Here is a 20,036-nt window from a genome sequence, read left to right as displayed (position 1 = left end):
AATCCTGGGTTGGGTTTTTTTTGGCAGGGAAGGCTGCAAAGACAACCCCCCACCCCCGCTGCAGCAGAAGCGAGCGTTTCCAAGCCTGGCACCAACGGAGCTTGGTTTCTACTTTGAATCCAAGTTTAAGATTTTGTTTCCTTCCAATTGACTCACTCCTCATGCAGATGCCAGTGGGATACAGGCAGTTTGCAAGCAGTAAGGAGAGCAGACTTTTCCTGCACTGACTTTTTTGGCCATTCTGGTGTCCAACCAAAACAGAAACCCAAGGTAGGCTTCACCTTCACCACCTGACATGTCTTTTAGATATTCACATCTCGACCATGACCTTCACGCTTTTAATAGTCAACCAGGGTGGGGGGGAAAAGGAGACATACGGAGCAAGAAAGCAAAGAAAAAAGGACATCAGCCAAAGATAACACTAAACACACTTATTTCTCTCTGCTGATCCTTAAGAGAAGGTGTGCAACCTGCGCTGGTACCAGTATCTTCACCTTGGGTACCTAAACCCAGGCAAAGCACATCCTCCTCCCGCACCATCAAGTCTCCCAAAGCTTCAGGGATCGGGTCCTCATCAGGATTTAACAGAGCGCGGCTGTTGGAGATGCTCGCGGCGCAGAGTATCCTTAATCCCAACAGCAGAAGGACATGGAGCTGCTGGAGCGGGTCCAGAGGAGGCCACGAAGATGATCCAAGGGCTGGAGCACCTCTGCTATGAAGACAGGCTGAGAGAGTTGGGGCTGTTCAGCCTGGAGAAGAGAAAGCTCTGGGGTGATCTTATTGCAGCCTGTCAGTACCTAAAGGGGGCTACAGGAAAGCTGGAGAGGGACTTTTTACAAGGGTGTGTAGTGACAGGACATGGGACAATGGATTTAAACTGAAAGAGGGGAGATGTAGATTAGATCTAAGGAAGAAATTCTTCCCTCTGAGGGTGGTGAGGCACTGGCACAGGTTGCCCAGAGAAGTTGTGGCTGCCCCATCCCTGGCAGTGTTCAAGGCCAGGTTGGATGAGGCTTTGGCCAACCTGGTGTAGTGGAGGGTGTCCCTGCCCATGGCAGGAGGGTTGGAACTGGATGAGCTTTGAGGTCCCTTCCAACCCAAACCATTCCCTGATTCTAACTACTGCTACGCCCCGTTTACTCTCCAGGGTGGTATCATCTTTGCAGCGTCACCGCGATGCTTCATTGCGGCGTTAACACGCTGTGACTCACACGACATCTGCTCCGCCGCGCTCCGCGCCCGCGTATGAACACGACCGATCCGGCCCTCGACCTGTCACGACGCCTTAAGATCAACGGTGGGATGACTCCAGGGTGCACGAGGCCGCCCGCCAACGGGTCCCATGAGGTCGGGCAGTAGCGTCTGAGCGAAGCGGGGGGAAAAGCTTTTGGGAAACAGCTGAGTTGCCGAAGAAAAAGGTTAAATAATGATAAATTAATAAATGTATATAATAAAGCAGCTTTTGGCTGGGGGAAAGTATTAGCTCTGGTTCCCAGAGGTGCATCCTCATGGCTCGGCGCGATGCTCCGGGACACGCAAAGGAAATTGCTCTTATTTTTGTAGAATTATGAGCATTAGGTGGCTTGGAAAAAAAAAAAAAACAAACCCGCCAACAAATCAGAAACAAGGGATGCTGCAGAGAGGAGAGACTCAGCGTGTGATGGGGCAGGACCCCAGGCAGCACAAGCATCATATCAAGTAATTATTGTCCAAAAATACAACATTTCACCTCAAATATTTCCTGTCCCCAAAACCATTTAAATCCACGTGACAGAGCAGGTAAAGCAAACAGCCATGCAAATCCTACACACTTGAGACAGGAGGAAAACAGCCTCGAACAGGGCTTTGCCTTGCTCTGCTCATACTCAAGAGCCTCCCAATTTCATTTTAATTTATTTTCCCTATTTCTTCAGCATATGCAACTAGGAAGGATGAATATAAAGTGCCATTAATGACCTCGGCACAGGCAGGGATGGAGCCTGCATCACATCCTGCAAGCATCCTGGGAGGTACTTGGTCCTCCTGAAGCCTCCGACTCCATAAGTGGGTTTATCCTCAAACTACTGAGGATTATTTCTCTCCTCCTTTCCTGCCCAGATGCCAAATAAGAGGCCGAGCAGGAGAAGGAGACGAGCAAGGTCACCCAGGAGCCTTTCCAAGAGTTGAACGCTACATCACCGCTCTTGAGCTCAGTTGCACAAAGATTTTTTGGGATGCTGGAATCTTTGGGCAACACACAAGCTGGTAGATCATTGTGATACCCAACTGCATCTTTTCCAGTGCCTGCAACATCATAAAGCCCACGGTTTCTGCTCTCTGAGCACCAGTAAACCTCTTTCTGCTGGGAAAAAAGGAAAGAAGAAAGAGTTCTGTGGGCAAAATCCTGGTGGAGGAGGTAAGTGTAAGGCTACCTCCTTGCCATGAGCAGAAGTGTCCCCAAATTGGGACACAAATAACAGTGCTGGGTGTACAACCAGGAGCCAGCACCTCCCTGCAGCCTCACCAGGATGTTCACCACCAACGTTGCCACCAAGGGAGACCAGGTGGCCACACACAAGCTACGTCACGGCTTTTGGGGTCATGAAAACCCCATTGTCACCTGAAGTGTCCCCAAAAAGAGGGCGGGGGTTGCTCCTGAGCCAACAGGTAAACACCGACTTGCACCAAAGGACCACGACAGGTGATGGATTCGCATCGGCGCGCCGGCTCCCAGGAGTGTTTCTGCTCATTCCCCATTTCAATTTCCTCCCATCACCGGCTTCGCTTTCCAAAGCAAATCATTTGCAACTACAAAGCTGCTCCATTTTGACAATTTCAGAACATAAAAACCTATTGCAATCACTCCGAAACGTCTTCAAAGCAGCGCTGCTGTCAGTCAATCACCCTTTCCTACCTCCACAAAGGCACTCCGCAGGAAAAAAAAAAAAAGGCTCATCCGAAACCGCTGACAAAATTTAAGCTGCTCTTCTCTCTCCCAAATCAAAAGATCTTTTATGAAAAACTGAACCAGTTATAAGTCTATATTTGAGAGTTTTTTTAATCTCATGAGATCATTTGGCTCTGTAGCCAAACTTCTCGTGACCACAAAGGTTAGAAAAAAATCCCTACGGCTTAAAAAATCTCCCAAAATCTATTTTTTTTCCCCCCTCTTGACCATGTGTCATAGGATCTGGGGATGGAGGAAGGGGGACGGGAAACACTGGTCCCTGGAGCACCAGGCACGCAGGTGTAAAACAGGCTGCAAGTGGAGCCAGTCGCAATCTATTCAATCTCTTTTTTTTTTAAAATGAAAAATTACGTTAAGCTAAAATTTGCGCAGAATTGGGAACCCTCCACGCTTGTAATTACTTACTTTAATGTGCTGTTTGACAGCTCTCCTGATTACTGTAGTTTTAAGGCTCCCGGCATCTCATCATCATACAAGCAGCTCAGGCTTTGGGAAGAGAAACGCAAATTTCTCCCCCTTGTGATTGCACAGAAAATCTTGGGAATTCAACCAAAACGTGCCTGAGCTGGAAGATAAAACAGGGAGACCCTCCACGTGCTGTGATCCCTCTCGGCTATCTCCAAGCCCAGCTAATTCCCACCAAGCCACCGCTAAACCATTTACTGCGTGAAACGGCGCGTCCAAAGGGACTGGTTAGTTCTTTCCCCTCTAACCAGATTAGGCAAAGCCATCCTGGGGCACACCGGTAATCCCAGCTGGCATTCGCCAGGGCCAGCACCTCCTGTGCCAAGCCGGTGACACACAGTTGAGGACTCACTCCAGTTTCAGAAAGACATATTTAAGGTTAAGAAAAAAAACCCCACGCATCCCCAGCTCTGAGCACCGAAGCCAAGAGGAGCTTTGCAATATATTCACGAGGGCACCCAAAACCCCTTCCTGACCCCCGTCCCGATCCCCATTTCCTCAGCCAGATGGACAGAAGACAAAGTCATGGTGTCCACCACTTGGGTTCAACACCTCCAAAGCCCTCGGTCCCTTGAAAAAACTTTAATTCCTTACTCCTTTTGCAAAGCACCAGGAAAACCCCATCGAGGGTCCGGCAAGGTGGAGCGGTGTGGAAATACCCATCTTTTCCCAAATCCCAAAGTACACAGCCCCGTCTACTGCAATTCCCATTCCCCCGCCCCAGGCACGGGCACACTTCTAGATAAAGACATTTTCATACTTAAAAATAGCCTCCTTTGCCTTGTCTGCACTTTTCCTACTGATAAAGAAAATGTGTTTACATTGGCGGATTTTAATTTAATGAAACGACGCTTCCTTCCCCCCTTCCCTTAAAACCTTAAAAGCCTGGTTCTTGCATTTATTTCCTGCCATCGCCTGGTAACACTTGAAGCGAGCAATTCAACCTGGGAACTGAGGACATTAGTATAAAACACTTCAACGATAGGTTAGGGAAAAAAACAAAACAAAACAGACAATAATAGAGGATTGCAAGTTGTATGGTACGAGCAAGGGAGTGCCGATAGAAGTGTTCCCAGTCAAGGGTGTCTATAAATTAACTCCACCTGTGTCTATATATACCTGTGCTGATCCAGCAGCGAGCAAAGTACACGGTGTTCTGGCAAAATGAAAGAGAAGAGGAGAAAAGAAAAGCGCAGAGGGTATAAACGAGATGGAAACAGGTCCAACAGCAATTCCTGCATCTCCCAGCCCCTTGACTCGGTGCAAGGATGGGTTGTCCAGAGAAGTTGTGGCTGCCTCATCCCTGGCAGTGTTCAAGGTCAGGCTGGATGAGGCTTTGAGCAACCTGGTGTAGTGGAGGGTGTCCCTGCCCATGGCAGGGGGGTTGGAACCAGATGGTCTTGAAGGTCCCTTCCAACTCAAACCATTCTGTGATTATATGAAATAAGAGTGAGAAAACAGCTACACAAAGCAGAATTGCAAAAGCAGCTTTAGCAGGTGGAGTAGATGGGTAGGTGCTTCGGGCACAAGAGGCAGAAGGTCTCCCAGAGCAATAAAATCCCTGCTAACCTACACAGTTTCCATGCACAGAGTAAATTTGGGGTCTGTGACACCCTTGGCGGTGACAAATATCCAGCTCTGGAGCTGGGAAGCTTGAGCATAAGACAGACATCCCCATGGCATCCCCTCTCAGGTCTTGGAAGAAGGAAAATTGCATCGAAAAGCCAAGTTGCAGCATGTCAGAGTGAGACGTCAATGAAGAACACATGGATAATATCAAAAAAGGATTGTTATCCTTTTAGGAAAAAAAAAACAAACAACAGGTTTTTATCTCAAAATATCGCCCCTAAGCCAGGCTGTGTAGTTTTGGCGTGTTTGGAGGCGGGTCCCCAGTACACCCAGTTCCACACCAGCATCCTGCTATTCAATATACCAACTTTGCAGCCATTTTAGGAAAAAAAAAAAAAAAAAAAGCCCAATTTCACTCACATCCTAAACGAGCACATCCCACCGTAACACCTCCATTAGCCAGCTTACAAATCCCTCGAAATGATCCCATTAATTACTCCTTCCTCCCCATTTATAGGAGCCCCGTGACTTTTCTGCTGCAAACCCACACCACCACGGCGCTTTCCATTTACCTTCATGCCCATTAGCAAAACGAATTAAGCTTTTAGCAACGGCTCTAAATGGCACGACCGGCTCCTGTTAGTCTATTCCCGGGGATGTTTTGCATTTAGGAGGCACCTAAATTTGCAGAATGCACCATTCCTCCTCCTTTGCAGCCCGATTCAAGCTTCCATTCTAAAAATTGAAGGGAATCTCTTTCCTTGCCCTTGAATGAGCTTCAGGAAAAATTCAGTTTTGCTCCACTGAACCTCACTCAGCATTGGTGTTTCACTTGTGTTCAAGGTGGTGGAAATGAGGGGGGAAAAAAAGGGCTGGTTTTAATTTTTTTTCCTCCCAAAACTTAGGGGTTTTTGCACGTAGCCCAACCAGAGGGTGGGATGCTGGACGCAGGATGCGGCCGAATGGATGTGCAGCCCCGGGATGCGATACATCCTCGGAGAGCGGATGCCAAGCGGCGCTTCCCATCTCCCCGACAAACGCCCTAATTACAGAGCCTGCTAATTAAACAGCTCCTTGGACCAGAGGAAGGGCAAAGTACAGCAGAACCCAAAAACCAGGACACTGGTGCCATAAGGGGACCCTAAAAAGCAGGTCTGGACGTCAATCATGCCCCCAGGGATGTGTCCCCCATCCCAGGTACCACAGCCGAGGCGTTTATCCCAACAGCTCAGAAAAGCTCCTGATGAGGTTGGGATATATGGAGCATCTCAAATAGACAATGTGAATCCCTCCTTGGTGGGACACACAGCTAGTGCAAAACCCATCAGACAAGGTCAAAAAATCCCTTTCTGAAGCCCAACTTTTTTAAAAAAAAACCCTACAAAGCACAGCCCCACCTGTGCTAAAAGACTTCATCAAAATACCTCCTTCTTAAAAATCACCATTTACCAAAAAAAAGCCCAGTTTTAAATCACATTAGGAACATACCGTGCTTCTTTCGGAGATCCATGAAGAGCTGCAAGACGAGTCCCAGCTTTCCTTCTCCAAAACCAGTATCTCAGCTGCTCCAGGCATGAGCCCAAAACTGGACAAAGCAAACTGGTGAGGACTAGGCTTCATAGAATTACATTTTCCCCCAATTTTGGGGGAAAAAAAGACCAAAAGGACGAGCAACAAGAACCCGCACAGCCTCTCCAGCCCAAGAACCATCACAGGTACCACCTGCTCCTGATGAGCTGCAGATGATGCCCCAGCTGAGACAAATAAGCTCCTACCTCGCTGAAAGGCAGGAGCTTGTTTATCCCCTCTCTCTCTCACAAAGTGCAAAAAAACTAAGGGGAAGGTGAAAAACCTAAGGGGAAAGTGCAAAAAATTAAGGGGAAACTGCAAAAAAACCCAAAACCCACAAACCTAAGGGGAAACTGCACAAAACCTGAGGGGAAACTGCAAAAATAATAAGGGGAAACTACAGAAAAACTGAGGGGAAACTGCAAAAAAAACCTAAGGGGAAACTGCAAAAAAAAAAAAACCTAAGGGGAAACTGCAAAAAAAAAAAAAACAAAACTAAGGGGAAACTGCAAAAAAAAAAAAGGAAACTGCAAAAAAAAAAAAAAGGGAAACTGCAAAAAAAAAAAACTAAGGGGAAACTGCAAAAAAAAAACCTAAGGGGAAACTGCAAAAAAAAAAAACTAAGGGGAAACTGCAAAAAAAAAAAACTAAGGGGAAACTGCAAAAAAAAAAAACTAAGGGGAAGCTGCAAAAAAAAAAACTAAGGGGAAACTGCAAAAAACCTGAGGGGAAACTGCAAAAAAACTAAGGGGAAACTGCAAAAACTAAGGAGAAACTGAAAAAAACTGAGGAAAAACTGCAAAAAACTCAGGAGAAACTGCAAAAAACTGAGGAGAAACTGCAAAAAACTGAGGAGAAGCTGCAAAACCCTGAGGGGAAAGCGCCAAACCGCCGGGGCGCGCTGCGCTTCCGTTCCGGCGGCGGCAGAGGGGCCCCCCCCGCGCCCCTGTCCCCGGCTCCAAGCGCGGTCGGACCCGCCTCCCCTGAGCCCGTGGGGCCACCGGCGGCTCCGCCAGGGCCCGGTTTAAGGACTGAGGAGCCCGACAGGCGGCTCTGGAGCTGCAGGGGGCGAGGGGGGAGGCGGGGGCTGCCCCTGCCCCTCCGCGGCCTCCCGCCTGCAGATGGCCGCGGCGGCCGGTCAGCGCCCGGTGCGGGGAGCCGCTGGGCCGAGTTCGTCCGGAGGGGGCTGAGAGCGGGGAGAAACGGGCCGCGGGCCGCCGGGGGGGGGGGGGGGGGTGCCGGAGCGAGGGGTGCCCTCAGCCCGCCGTGCACAAATGGAGGGGAAAGTCAAAAAATGAAGGGGGAAGGTGCAAAAATGAAGGGGAAAGTTACAAAAACGGAGGAGAAAGTTGCAAAAATGGAGGGGAAAGTTGCAAAAATGGAAGGGGGACGTTGCAAAAATGGAAGGGGGACGTTGCAAAAATGAAGGGGGACGTTGCAAAAATGGAGGGGGAAGTCAAAAAATGGAGGAGGAAGTCAAAAAATGGAGGGGAAAGTTGCAAAAATGAAGGGGAAGGTTGCAAAAATGGAGAGGAAGGTTGCAAACATGGAGGGGAAGGTTGCAAAAATGAAGGAGGAAGTTGCAAAAATGGAGGGGGAAGTTGCAAAAATGGAGGGGGAAGTTGCAAAAATGAAGGGGAATGATGCAAAAATGAAGGGGGAAGCTGCAAAAATGGAGGGGAAAGTTGCAAAAATGAAGGGGGAAGCTGCAAAAATGAAGGGGGAAGCTGCAAAAATAGGGGGGAAGTTGCAAAAATGAAGGGGGAAGTTGCAAAAATGGAGGGGGAAGTTGCAAAAATGGAGGGGAAAGTTGCAAAAAATCAAGGAGGAAGTTGCAAAAATCAAGGGGAAACTGCAAAACCCACCTGCTGCTTAGCAGGATCAAGCCCCCGCTTTTGCAAACGCCCCTTGGGGAAGGATTCCAGCTCTGCCGAGGTCAAATCCAGCACCTAAACCCAACCTAAGCTGAGCTGAGCTCCTTGCCCCACTCTTCACCCTCATCCCCTGGTGTAAAACTCCCTTTATGCCTTTTAAAAAGTTTAAAATTAAAAAGTTGGGGAGGTGGGAGAGGGACAGCTTGACTGGGTGCACGTGTTTGAGGTGCCCGTGGCAGCTCTGAAAGGGACAAATCTCAGTATCCTAAAAATCTCAGTGTTATAAGAACCTCAATATTATAAAAATCTCAGCGTTATAAAAACCTCAGTATCATAAAAGCGAGCAGGGAAAATAAAGGCTATTCTTGCCATAAACAGATTTCTCTCCTCGCATTTCAACTCGATTGCGAAGCAAAATGTACCACGTTGCACCGTTTTGCTGAAATAAAAGTGAGGTTTTAGCAGAGCCCGGGCCATCCTCAGCGCTCCTGGTGCTTTATTAATAAAAATATTTCTTTTTGTTTCCCTGGGCTGGCTCCGACTCGTGTCACCCCTCGGTGACATCCATGGAGACAGGAGAAGGATGCTTGCTTGGAAACAAAAAGGTCAGGCGGTAAAACAAGGACAGGGGGGATTTTTTTTCTGCATTTTTGTGTCTTTTGGGAATCTACTTTTTTGTGTGTGTGTGTGTGTTTGTCTTGTGTAATGGGAATGCTACAGCTGGGGTAAATATAGTGGCAATTTAAAGCAAGACTTTAAGCAGAAAAGTCCTTGAAGTAAATAAATCCAGGGCAGGGGGATGAATCCAGCAGTAGGAAAAGCTCAGGGGCTGAGATACCCCCCAGCTACTAAATGCACCCCAAAAAAGTGCTTGTTTCATCCCATTGCAGCACGCCGTCCGATCAGAATTTGTGCTGCTCCATCTTGGGGTATCAGAGATTTAGAGAGAGAGAAAAGTGGCTTTTTTCCCCATTCCTTGCGGTTTTTTCCCCATTCCTTGCATTTTTTTTCCCCATTCCTTGTGGTTTTTATCTTTCTCTCCTTCCCTGTTAAGGTCTCATTGCAAATTTACTCTGAAAAGAGAAAAAAAAAAGGCACAGGAGCTGTTCCCATATAGGAATTATCACCAATTATCACCAAGGTTATTTTTTTTTTTTTTTGCAGAGGACTGGCCAACTCGTGAGCAGAGTGGAAAAAAACCCTCAATGTTCCTTTTTTTTTTTTTTAACCCACAAAGGGTTAATCCATTGAATAAAAGGTGAGGGAAAAAACTAAAAATAAAGCCAATAAAGCCATTTCATCCCATCCCTGCCCGGCCTGGATGAGCCACCGTCGGATAAATGGGGGAAAATTGCAAGAAGCTGTAAAATGACCCCGAGTTATTTCCGAGCGATTATGGAGATAACTGTTATTACGGGCAAGAATGGGGAAGGTCAAACGGCCTGATCCTGGTGCAAGGCAGCTGTGGGGCCATTTTCCTGAAAAACAGGGAATTTTGAGCCTCTAAAAATATACCTGCAGTGGAAAATAATTTTCTAAACCCACGTCAGGGCGGGAATAACTAAGCCTGGGTCATGGAAAAGGGGGAAATTGCCCGAATTAGGGGTGTTGGGGGTCTTGCAGCGCTGGAAATGTGAGCTGATGCTCCACTACAGCATTCCCTGAGTGCCCCTGGGCATGGCCCTTAGCCTCGAGGCCTGTCTCCAGCCGCTTCGCTAAAAATCATCATTTCTTTTAAATAAAATCTCTTTTTCCTACAGAAAAACTCAGCGACGACATCCGTTTTTCACCTTTTCTTGGAGAAATATCTGAAAAACCCGGCGTTGACCGAGCCTGCGGAGCAAGATGACGGGGAGGACGTGGAGACGGGATGGGGTGAGCAGGGAAATAAGGGAAACGGAGCACGACGTGAAATTTGGGAGCGCTGATCCCCCCTCCCCGCTCCCGCCGGTGATGCGTTATTCGATTTTCCCACGAGGGACACTAATTTTTATGGTGGAGCATGCTCCTATTATAGGAATAATTTAATTAACTTGGAGAAATGTAATTAATTTTAATCGTCGGTGATAACTCATTGTTTAAGACGCTATTAATAATTATTCCCCCCCAAAAAAAAATGAAAAAAAAAAATCCTAACGCCCAGTAACTGTCCTATAATGTGCTAATTAAACTCTCATATAGGAAGCACTTAATTTCAAGCGTTGGGAAATCGTTTCTGGTCTCCAGTGACCCGAGAAGACGGAGGGAAGCAAGAAGGGAGATTTGCCAAACCCCAAATCCACCGGCAGCCGTCAGGATCCTCTTTTTTCTTTTCCTGGGATTTTTACCCTCTGGAAATTCTCGGTGTGGGGTTCACCCCTCTCCTCCAGCACCCCAAACCTTCAACAGACAATTTCCATCGTGGAGTGAACACGCTGCTGGTGGATTTTTAAACTGGGGAAAAGACCCCCCCACGAAATGGTGTGCTGTCTCGGAGCGGTATCGTCTCGCGCAAAGGATTTCTCCTCTAATTGCATCAGCTGTGCCTTGGGAAGATGTGTTTGGATCCCTGGTTTTGGCTCATTTTTTTTCCTCCCCCTCTTTTTTTTTTTTTTTTTCCCTACTTTAGAGAAAAACTCCATAATTGCAGGTCCCAATATCCCCCAGCCCAGGATTTGGATTCTCAGACCCCTCCCAGGGCCCAGTATCCCTCCAGTCTGGGATTTGGATGCTCAGATCCCCCCTCCAGGTCCCAATATCCCCCCAGTCCGGGATTTGGGTGCTCAGATGCCCCCCCAGGTCCCAATATCCCCCCAGCCCAGGATTTGGATTCTCAGACCGCCCCCCCTCCCCGCCCCCAGGTCCCAATATCCCCCCAGTCTTGAATTGTCAGCCCCACCAGTCCCAAGCCTCCCATTTTGGGGTAGTTTAGCGTGAAACACGTAACAGGTACCCAACAGGCCCCTGTTACACCATGTTCTCCCCTCCTACGCACATCAGGACAGGCCCACAGACCCATAGGGATGTCTCCACCCAAAAATTCCCAAGACCATGATGCTTCCAAGCTACGGTACCAAAACGGGGACAGAAACAGCAAATTTGAGGCAAGGAGGTGACATCTGATGCTGGCTGGACACACGTTGGCTCCCAATGATGATGATTTGAAGAAGGAGGAGTCGGGGGAGCTTTGCCGCACTCGGAAGAGCTGGTGGTCCCAAAAACATTGATTAAATCCTTGCTGGAGGAGACAAAAAAGCATCTCTGTCCCCCGTCACACACAGCCCGCGGTGGCAAAACGATGGTGCAGTTAAGACCTCAAAACTCACTTTTTTTCATCCTTTTCAAGGATTTATTTCTGAATATCCTTTGCAAAAAGAATTTGGGGGAGGAAGAGGGGGAAGCCAGACCCTTCTCTCGCTCCAAAGACGCTGCTCCGAGTCGCGACGCCTTCGTTAAAAATACCTCCGCCTGCTTTAACGAAGCCGGAGACAGCAGCTCCCCATGGCAAAAGGCTGGCTGGCAGCAAACAGCTCTTTTTCTGTTAAAAATAAAAAAATATATATATTATATATATATATATAAAAAATAAAATCAATGAACCTGCGGGTGCTTTCCCGCCTACCATGGCCGGTGGGTTTTATACAGCTCAGGGAGGGAAAAAAGAGGGTGTTGGAGAGGAGAGAGAGGTCTACATGGAAAAATAGTAAGGGATGGAGCGAAGCAAGGGGAAATAAACCTCTTAAAAGGCAGTGGGGTGGTGGAAAAACAGGAGCTCTGCAAGCTGGGAGAGGCTGGGAGACACCAAACTCCCCGTCTCCACATGCAAAGGGACAAAATGTTGGGATTGGGTGGACCAGACCAGTCTTGGGCGTCTCCCCGAGCCATCCACCATCCCACGTTGCGAACTATTTATTTATCACAGGGACAATTTGGGCAGAGAACATCCTCACGGGCAGTCGCCTCGAGAAGACAGTGGTGGGGTGAGGACCCTGGAGAAACTGGTTGCCCCCCTAAACCATCACGGCGTCTCCTCCATCCCTCTGGCACATCACCCCGGAGCAGCAATTAGCACCAGAAGAAGAAGTCATCTCGCCGTAATTAGCGTCGTTTTCCTAAAATGCTCGACCTTGAGGAGGTTTCGCATCGATCTCAGCTCAGGCGTTGGAGGAGTTGAGAGCGGCAACGTTTCCCATGTGCACGTAAAACCCCCCGTCTTGCTACCAACCCTCCAAAACCCCATCAAGCTGCAAGAGCTGGGTCTCCAAATTAATTAGGGAGGCTCGTTTTGCTTGGGGAACGGGAAGGAAGCAGGAGCAGGCGGCTGCTGGCTGAGAACCAGCTTTCCAAAGGGGACTCGGAGCCTTAATTACTCCTTTCTTTTAACCTCGTTGCACCTCGAGGTATTTTAACATCCGTGTTGCCGGCGGTGGGGGATTGATCGATTGTCCTTCCTTTGGCATCCGGATGGCTTGATTAATGGAAAACTAACCAGTCACTTCCAACCCTGGGGAATGAATCACTTAAATGTGGGAATTACTCAATAAACCGTTCCAACTCGCTGTAAACCAAGCCATTAAAAATTAATCGCTTGACATCCCCGCCGTGTAAACACGGCTAATAAGACCGGGGTAAGGAGCGGAGAGGGGCGAAACGGTCCTGCATCACCCATGTTTCCCCGTCATCACCTTCAAAACAGCATCAAAAAGCCCAGAAAAGGACCGATGGCTTCCAGCCACGTCCGTAGACTCAACCAAGCCAAGGACCGGCAGCTCAACCGGCTTCGTCTCCCACGGGAGCAAGGCGAAGGGTTTTATTTTAAATCCCTTTCCTCCCATAATACATCTGACACTAATCAGGGTTCCGGCCCCATGGGAATCAATGATTAATGATGTTAAATATAGCAAGAGATTGCGAGGGTAAAATTAGGCACCATGCATAAAACATCACAGCTCCTCGTTAGATAGTCAAATTAGACTAATGGTTTGATGTTCACGCGGGCTCTGGCCCTGTAATTACGAGTGGCCTGGCCAACCTTCTCCCCAGCTGCACGCGGTTGGGACGCCGGTGCTGAGAAATAGCCCGGGCTCGAGTCTTAACGAGAACACAGCCATCGTAATTAGCGCACAAAGGCGTGCAAGGATGAGACTGAAGGTGGACCTGAACATCCTGAAGGTCAAGGGGGTGGTGGGGACAACATTGTCCTACTGGCTGCTGCAGTGTGTGGTCATGTACCATGATAGGATGATTGGGTTCAACATCATTCTGGGGCTGGCATGGGGTCAGCATCGTTATGAGTTGGCTTTGCCCAGCAACACAGCCATAGATCCTATATCTCCAAGGCTTGGGGTGAGGGTTTGCTGCAGCACATAGTCCTGTACCCCATGGGGTGGTTGAGGTCAGCGTTGTTATGGGTTTGCCATGGGGTCACCATCGTTATGGGTTGGCTTTACCCAGCAGCATGACCTTCAATCCAACATCTCCAAGACTTGGGATGAGGGTTTGCTGCAGCACATAGTCCTGTACCCCATGGGGTGGTTGAGGTCAGCGTTGTTATGGGCTTGCCATGGGGTCACCATTATTATGGGTTGGCTTTACTCAGCAGCATGGCCATCGATCCAACATCTCCGAGGCTTGGGATGAGGGTTTGCTGCAGCACATAATCCCATACCCCATTGGCGTGGTTGAGGTCACCATTGTTATGGGTTTGCCATGGGGTCACCACCGTTATGGTTGGCTTTGCTCAGCAGCATGGCCATCACTCCAACGTCCCCTAACAGCACGGTAAGAGCTTTTTGCTCAGCATGGTTTGCAAAAATACCCTCCAAACCCTCCCAGCCTTGCAGATTTACACCGTCATCTCCCACCCCCGGTCACTAATTAGCTTCAAGCAAAGCTATTAAGGAGCCCAAAGCTCCTCCAAAGGAGGAGGAACACAAAGCCGTCAACATATATAACCAGTTCCTCCAAAACCAGCGCAGAGAACACAAATCTGGCTGTAATTAATCTCATTATCCAGGAAAGAGAGAGACGCGGAGCAGTTGCGTGCCTTGAAAGGGTTGTCAAAAACGGGAGTATGGGAGGGATAAGCCTTTGTGAGAGTTTAAGCTCGGACAGCCACCGGCCTTAAAGCTGGTTTCAAGGGAGATCAGAGCGACAGGGAAATAAAGACGGGAGGAAAACAGCCCGGAGGAAGCAAATTCAATAACGTCTTATTCCATGGCCCTTCGGCTTAAGAAATGAGACAAAAATAGTCCAGAAAGGCCAAACCAGCCGCTCGTTGTCCCCACCACCGCGTTGTTGCATCCCCTGCAAAGCCCAAGGAAGCGGCTGGGTGTGGGGTGGGAGCATCCGTGCTCATCCTCCAACCCAACGGGCCGCATCCTGCTCTGCGGAGCTATGCCAGGACCACATCCAGAGCGTCCTTTGGGAGAGGTATTTTGGGGCAGGAGAACCTTTCTCAGCAAGCCAAAGGAGATGTGGTTGGATCCCACAACCCAAAGCAGGGCTTGGAGGTGGCATCTACTAACCAATACCCCCAGTATAAACCAGTTGAACCCATCCATGGGGCAGCAGAGGCATCCGCCTTCCCCAGGCTTCAGCGCACAGCAGGACCCCCCAGAAAACACCCTTTTTTGGGGGGAAAAAGGGGAAAATTTCCCCACCCCAGCACCGGCGGCGGCTGGCAGAGGAGAAAAACACCCCCTGAAAGTCGCAGATGGCCATTTTGTGCCGTTCCGGAGATTGTTGATTGTTTGGAGAAGAGGAGATTATAGCCTGTCAGGCAACCTGAATCCGAGCCAGGCGGGATCTTTTGCAGTCTTAAACCCCTAAAAACGAGTCCGCAGACTAAAAAAAGTAGCTATAATACAAAATAAATAATTAAAAAAACGCACTTTTTTGGGCTGCAGAGAAGAGGGAGACGCAGCCCCAAACCCAACACCGCTTCCATCGTCCCCGTGCTGGGGAATCAACGCCAGCCTTGACGAGTGGATTTTTTTTTTTCCCCTATTGCTTTAATGTTTTTGTTTGCTCCTCCGGCTTTAATTGCTGGAAGGAGGCAAAGCCACGGAGCTCGGCCCTGGGTTCAAATTCCCATGAACATCTGGCTTGAACGTGGGTTAATAAGAAGCGGAAGAAAACATCAGGGGTGCAACTCAGGAGCTCTTCGACCCCAAATGTGGGCAGACCATCCCGGTTAGCCAAGGACAAAGGATGTGGCTGCTCTCAAACATGGGGTTTTTCACCACCTCGAGCAGGATTTGACCTTCCCAAGGCTTCAGATCGCTGCCAAGGCAGTGCCCGCCCTGCTGCATCCCAACTCAGCCCGGCCACCACCTCACCCTCACCTCTCTGTCCTCTCCTGGGGATTGCTGTTTTGTGTCCTCCCACCCCAAAGCCTTTCAAACCCTCTTTCTTCCCTCCTAAAAAAAAAAATAAATAAAAAAAATAATTCCCACTGCGCGGCATGACCCGCCATCGCCGGCGGCGTCTTGCTCCAGCGAAGGCGTTCGGGTTCCGGCACCGGCAGCGGATCAAAACGGCTTTGTCAAAGCAGATGGGAAAGGACGTGTCCACTTGACAGATTGGGGTTTGTCGGAGAGGGATGTTGGCGAACAACCTGCAAATTGTCATTTTTTGACGAGGACTTCAAAAAGCTCTGCCACAAAGGATGTTTAAGCCTCGTTTCCGCGAGAAGCTCCTGCAAGAGTGTTTTTTCCCTCGCTGCCCGCTGGCTGCAATCCTATTAGGATGGTTTACATCTCTGAGCTGGGGATAAGACCCCAGTGAGCGACCCAGGACCCCCCAAATCCTCACCCGCAGGGGTTACACTCACCACACAAACCATTGCGCTCCCCATCCCACCCGATCAGGAGCGTCTCCATCCCCTCTCCCCACAAACCCCCACAGCCCTTTGGCATTGGCCCCGTGATGCAGAAGCAAAGCCACTGCCACCACGATCCCAGGGGATGGTCACATCCAACCCAACAAGGAACAGCAACCAGTTGACTCTTATGAAGAGCCCAATAATCTCCAGGAGATTGCAGTGTTTATAAACCCTTTGGGATCAACCGCATCAGGAAAACGTCATTAGACTAATAAATTCTGGGGTGTTTTGGGGTCTCAAGCTCAGCAAACAGGGTGTTATCACTAGGGTGTCCCCAGTTCTCCAGCCTTACTGGGCCCAGTCGCAACCATCCACGAGCGCAATGACCCACACAGGGTTGAAACGCGGGAGCTGGTCCTGCGTAGGACCCAACCAGCCCTGCCCCACGTCACCCAACGTCTTTCCACCTCTTTGGGTGAAGCTGCCAGGAACCCGGGTCGCATCCTCACCCCTCCAGCGATACCAGAGCTCACCGAGAGCCGTGCTAAAGGCAAGAGTTGACTTCACCCTCCCACCTCCCACCGTTGCCTCCCTTTCTAAAACCTCCGCCTGTAGCGAAGCTCCTCAAAGGAAGCAGCTACTTCTCAACTCACCCAACTTCTCCTCTTGGCAACCTTTGCTGGCAGAAGCCTGTTCACCAGGAATAGCAACAGGCGCGGAGGTCCAGCTCTTGCAAACAATGATGCCTGATTAAGACAGCTGCCTAATATCCTACCCCAGGGAGGGGAAACTCTTCCCAGCAGCTCCAGCTCCCATTGAAACAGGATGAGAAGAGCCTCAGGTCCAACTTTCCCTTCCCAGTGCAGTGCACGGCAGCAGAAAGGGGTTTGTGTGAGAAAGCGCATCCTCCAAAAGAGCAACCGGGCGCGGGATGACCCTTGGGCTCTGCTCTGCATCCCAGTATCGTTGCTATAAAAGCCCAAAACAACCCAGGATGAGACCAGACGAGTTGCAGACGCTTCGCCTATCGCACCGTCCTCCTTGCGCGGAAGGTACCGCCGCACCCGCGTTGCGGAGCCGTCGGGAATCCGCCTTTCATACAGCGGAGGTTGGATGATCTGGAGCCGGGGACGCTGCCGTACGGTGCTTGTGCGCGGGAATCAGACCATGAAATCGCCTGGATGCGGAGCAGTCGTGTTCGTCAGCGTGAACGGGCAAACGAGCAGCCGAGCAGCGCCAGGGCGAAATGTTAAAAGCGTTTAAGTGCCGTTTAACGGCGCCTGATGGCGCTCGGAAGGACGTGCCGGTATTAAACGGAGGCCTCGGCGGCCAGCTCCTGTAGCCCCTGGTCGAGGCAGGACGAGCAGTGCCCTAAAATTAACCTGCCAACCCAAATTCAGAGCCTGGCATGGCCCCTACAGCCATTCTGCCCTATATAGCAGCTATAGGAAAGGCAGCGCTGTCCCCGGAGCGAAATACAACCAGCTCAGCGCCCAGTCCAGCAAACTGGGATGTCACAAGCAAGCACAGGAGCAGAAAAACCTCTTTTTTAGGATAATTTAAGCCCCTAGGGCTGGATCACCCGCACTGGGGTTGCGATTGCTCCAATTCTTCGTAGTTGCTCCGTCCCAAGGACGCTGCGAGAGGCTTTCCCCAGCCGTGCAGGGGCTAAAGCTGGGTGAAATATCCCTGATGAGCATCTGAGATGGTCACGGAGGCTTTGGCATCTTTATTAGCTTGTAGCCAATCTATAAAAATAAAAAGGGAGTAAATTGGGGTCCCTTCCCTGCCATCAGCTCCTCAGTTTGGGAGGAAGAGGAGGTAGAAACCGAAATCCTGCTTGGAGGGTGCAGAGCCAGGAGGAAAAACAAACCCATCCAAGATATCTGAAGAGGGCAATCACGGCTCTTCTCGCAGCCCAAATTGTTAGTTTAGCAAATTACTTTCCAACAGCCCGTGTTTTGACATTTCTCAAGTGGTTTTCCTTCCCTTCCGCCCGACTCAAGGTGACTGTTTCCAAGCTCCAACGCTCGGCCAAGAGCAAAATAAGAGCTTTGGAGCTTGGCTTCCGCTCGCTTCGCAAAGCAGCTGGTCGAGGCACCAAAAAATGATGGGGAGGGGGACAACTCCATCACCCCTCATTCCCCCATCTCCATCCCTCCCTTGGAGTCCCTTGTGGGGCTGCAAAACCCCTGTTACCTGGGCCAGGAGAAGCAGAGGAGCAAACCACCAGCGCTCTGGATGGAAACTGGTTTCTACCTCTGCTCTGCACTCGTTAAGGCATTAATTAAATTAAGAATAGCTGAAGGCGTAAGAGCTGGGAAGGGGTTATTATGGGTGGTCAGGGGTGTCTCAAAAAAAATAAATGGTAAGTGATAAAACCAGAGCCATCAGGTTGGGTGGAAGATGCTCCTTCAACGCTTTAGTCATGGCTTGAGTCAACTGGGAGAGGAGGTCGGGTCCGAAGCGCTGCTCCAGCGTTAGTTGCCTCGTTAAGGTTTAGACACGAGCGTTGCACTGCAGAGGCAATTAGCAGATGGTGTTTGTTTTGCTCAGCTGCAGAGCACCTAGCTGAAAAATGGGGAGGGAATAAAAAAAATAAGGATTTAGCCCCTGGAGCTGCTCGCTCTGTCTGTGGTGCTTTGTTAAGCCTGAACCCAAGCTCAGCTTCAAGCTTTGCAAGAGCTGATTTCCTCTGCGTGGCTCCTCTCCGCTGCTTTATTTGCTGTCTCTCGGCTCCCCAAGGGCGGAATCCAGAGGAAAACTCGAACGAACACGAATTTCTGGAGGTTTTCTTTTTTTATCATCATTCTCAGGATCGAGGCGGCTCCTCTCCGTGCCGGAGCCGTGTAGTCGGGCTTTGATACCAGTGGGTGGCCAGTTCCTTTTTGCTTTAGAAGCCACGAGGGATGCTTTGCCTCTGAAAAATTCATCCGCCTTCGCTCACGGCCGTGCTGGCGGCTGGGTTCGGCACGGCAGAGGAAATTCCACTTGGGTCCACACATGGCAGGGGAAAACATCTCCAGCAGCATTTTCTCCACGCTTCGAAAGCAGCAGCGTGGCTCAACGCTGTGTCAACATTTTGGGGTATTTTAAATGAAATTGTAGCCGAGGTGGCCGGCGTGGGTTGGAGAACCTGAAAAGACAGTGTCTGGGGTGCCAGAAATTGTTTTTTGGAATGTCCTCCTGCTGAATAAAGTGGAAACTCGGTGGTTGGCATTCCATACAGCATCACAATAAATAGATACGTGTCTATTTTGAACTGTGCGGTTGGCAATCGCATCACGTGGGAGCACCCTACCATGCCACGGCGTGATGGCCCTCGAGGAGCACATGCCGACCCCAAAGGTGGCAAAATTTCAAAGGAAAATAGGAAAAACAAGGTGGGGAAAAAAGCCACGAGCTCCTTGACACCCTCTCCACCAGCATCATTGATGGACGCGAGGATGAGGCTTGTGGTCCATCGGCTGCGACACGCTGCAAGGCTGGTCCAGAGACTTCATCACCGTCTTCGTGATGTTTCATGTGGCTGAGACGGGGAGAAAAACTTAATTGGAAAAGACTTGAAGGGTAAAAGAACGGAAAACCCAACAAAGAATGGAAAACCCAACAAAGAGAACATTCAACGGCTAATTAGAAAAAATATTCGGAATTTGGCACAATCTGGCAGCGGGAACCACACCGTCCTATTTCAAGGTTGAGCAAACAGGAACATCAAGATAATTGTTGCACTACAAATGAAAATCAAATCGCAGGCGGTTAGAAGACGGCATTATAAATTGATTTAGAAGATGGCGTTATAAATTGA

The sequence above is a fragment of the Tauraco erythrolophus genome, chromosome 23 (genome assembly GCF_009769465.1).
Source record: "Tauraco erythrolophus isolate bTauEry1 chromosome 23, bTauEry1.pri, whole genome shotgun sequence".
Classification (NCBI taxonomy): Eukaryota; Metazoa; Chordata; class Aves; order Musophagiformes; family Musophagidae; genus Tauraco; species Tauraco erythrolophus.
The sequence above is the reverse complement of the archived record's forward strand: the minus strand, read 5'-3'. Positions refer to the sequence as shown.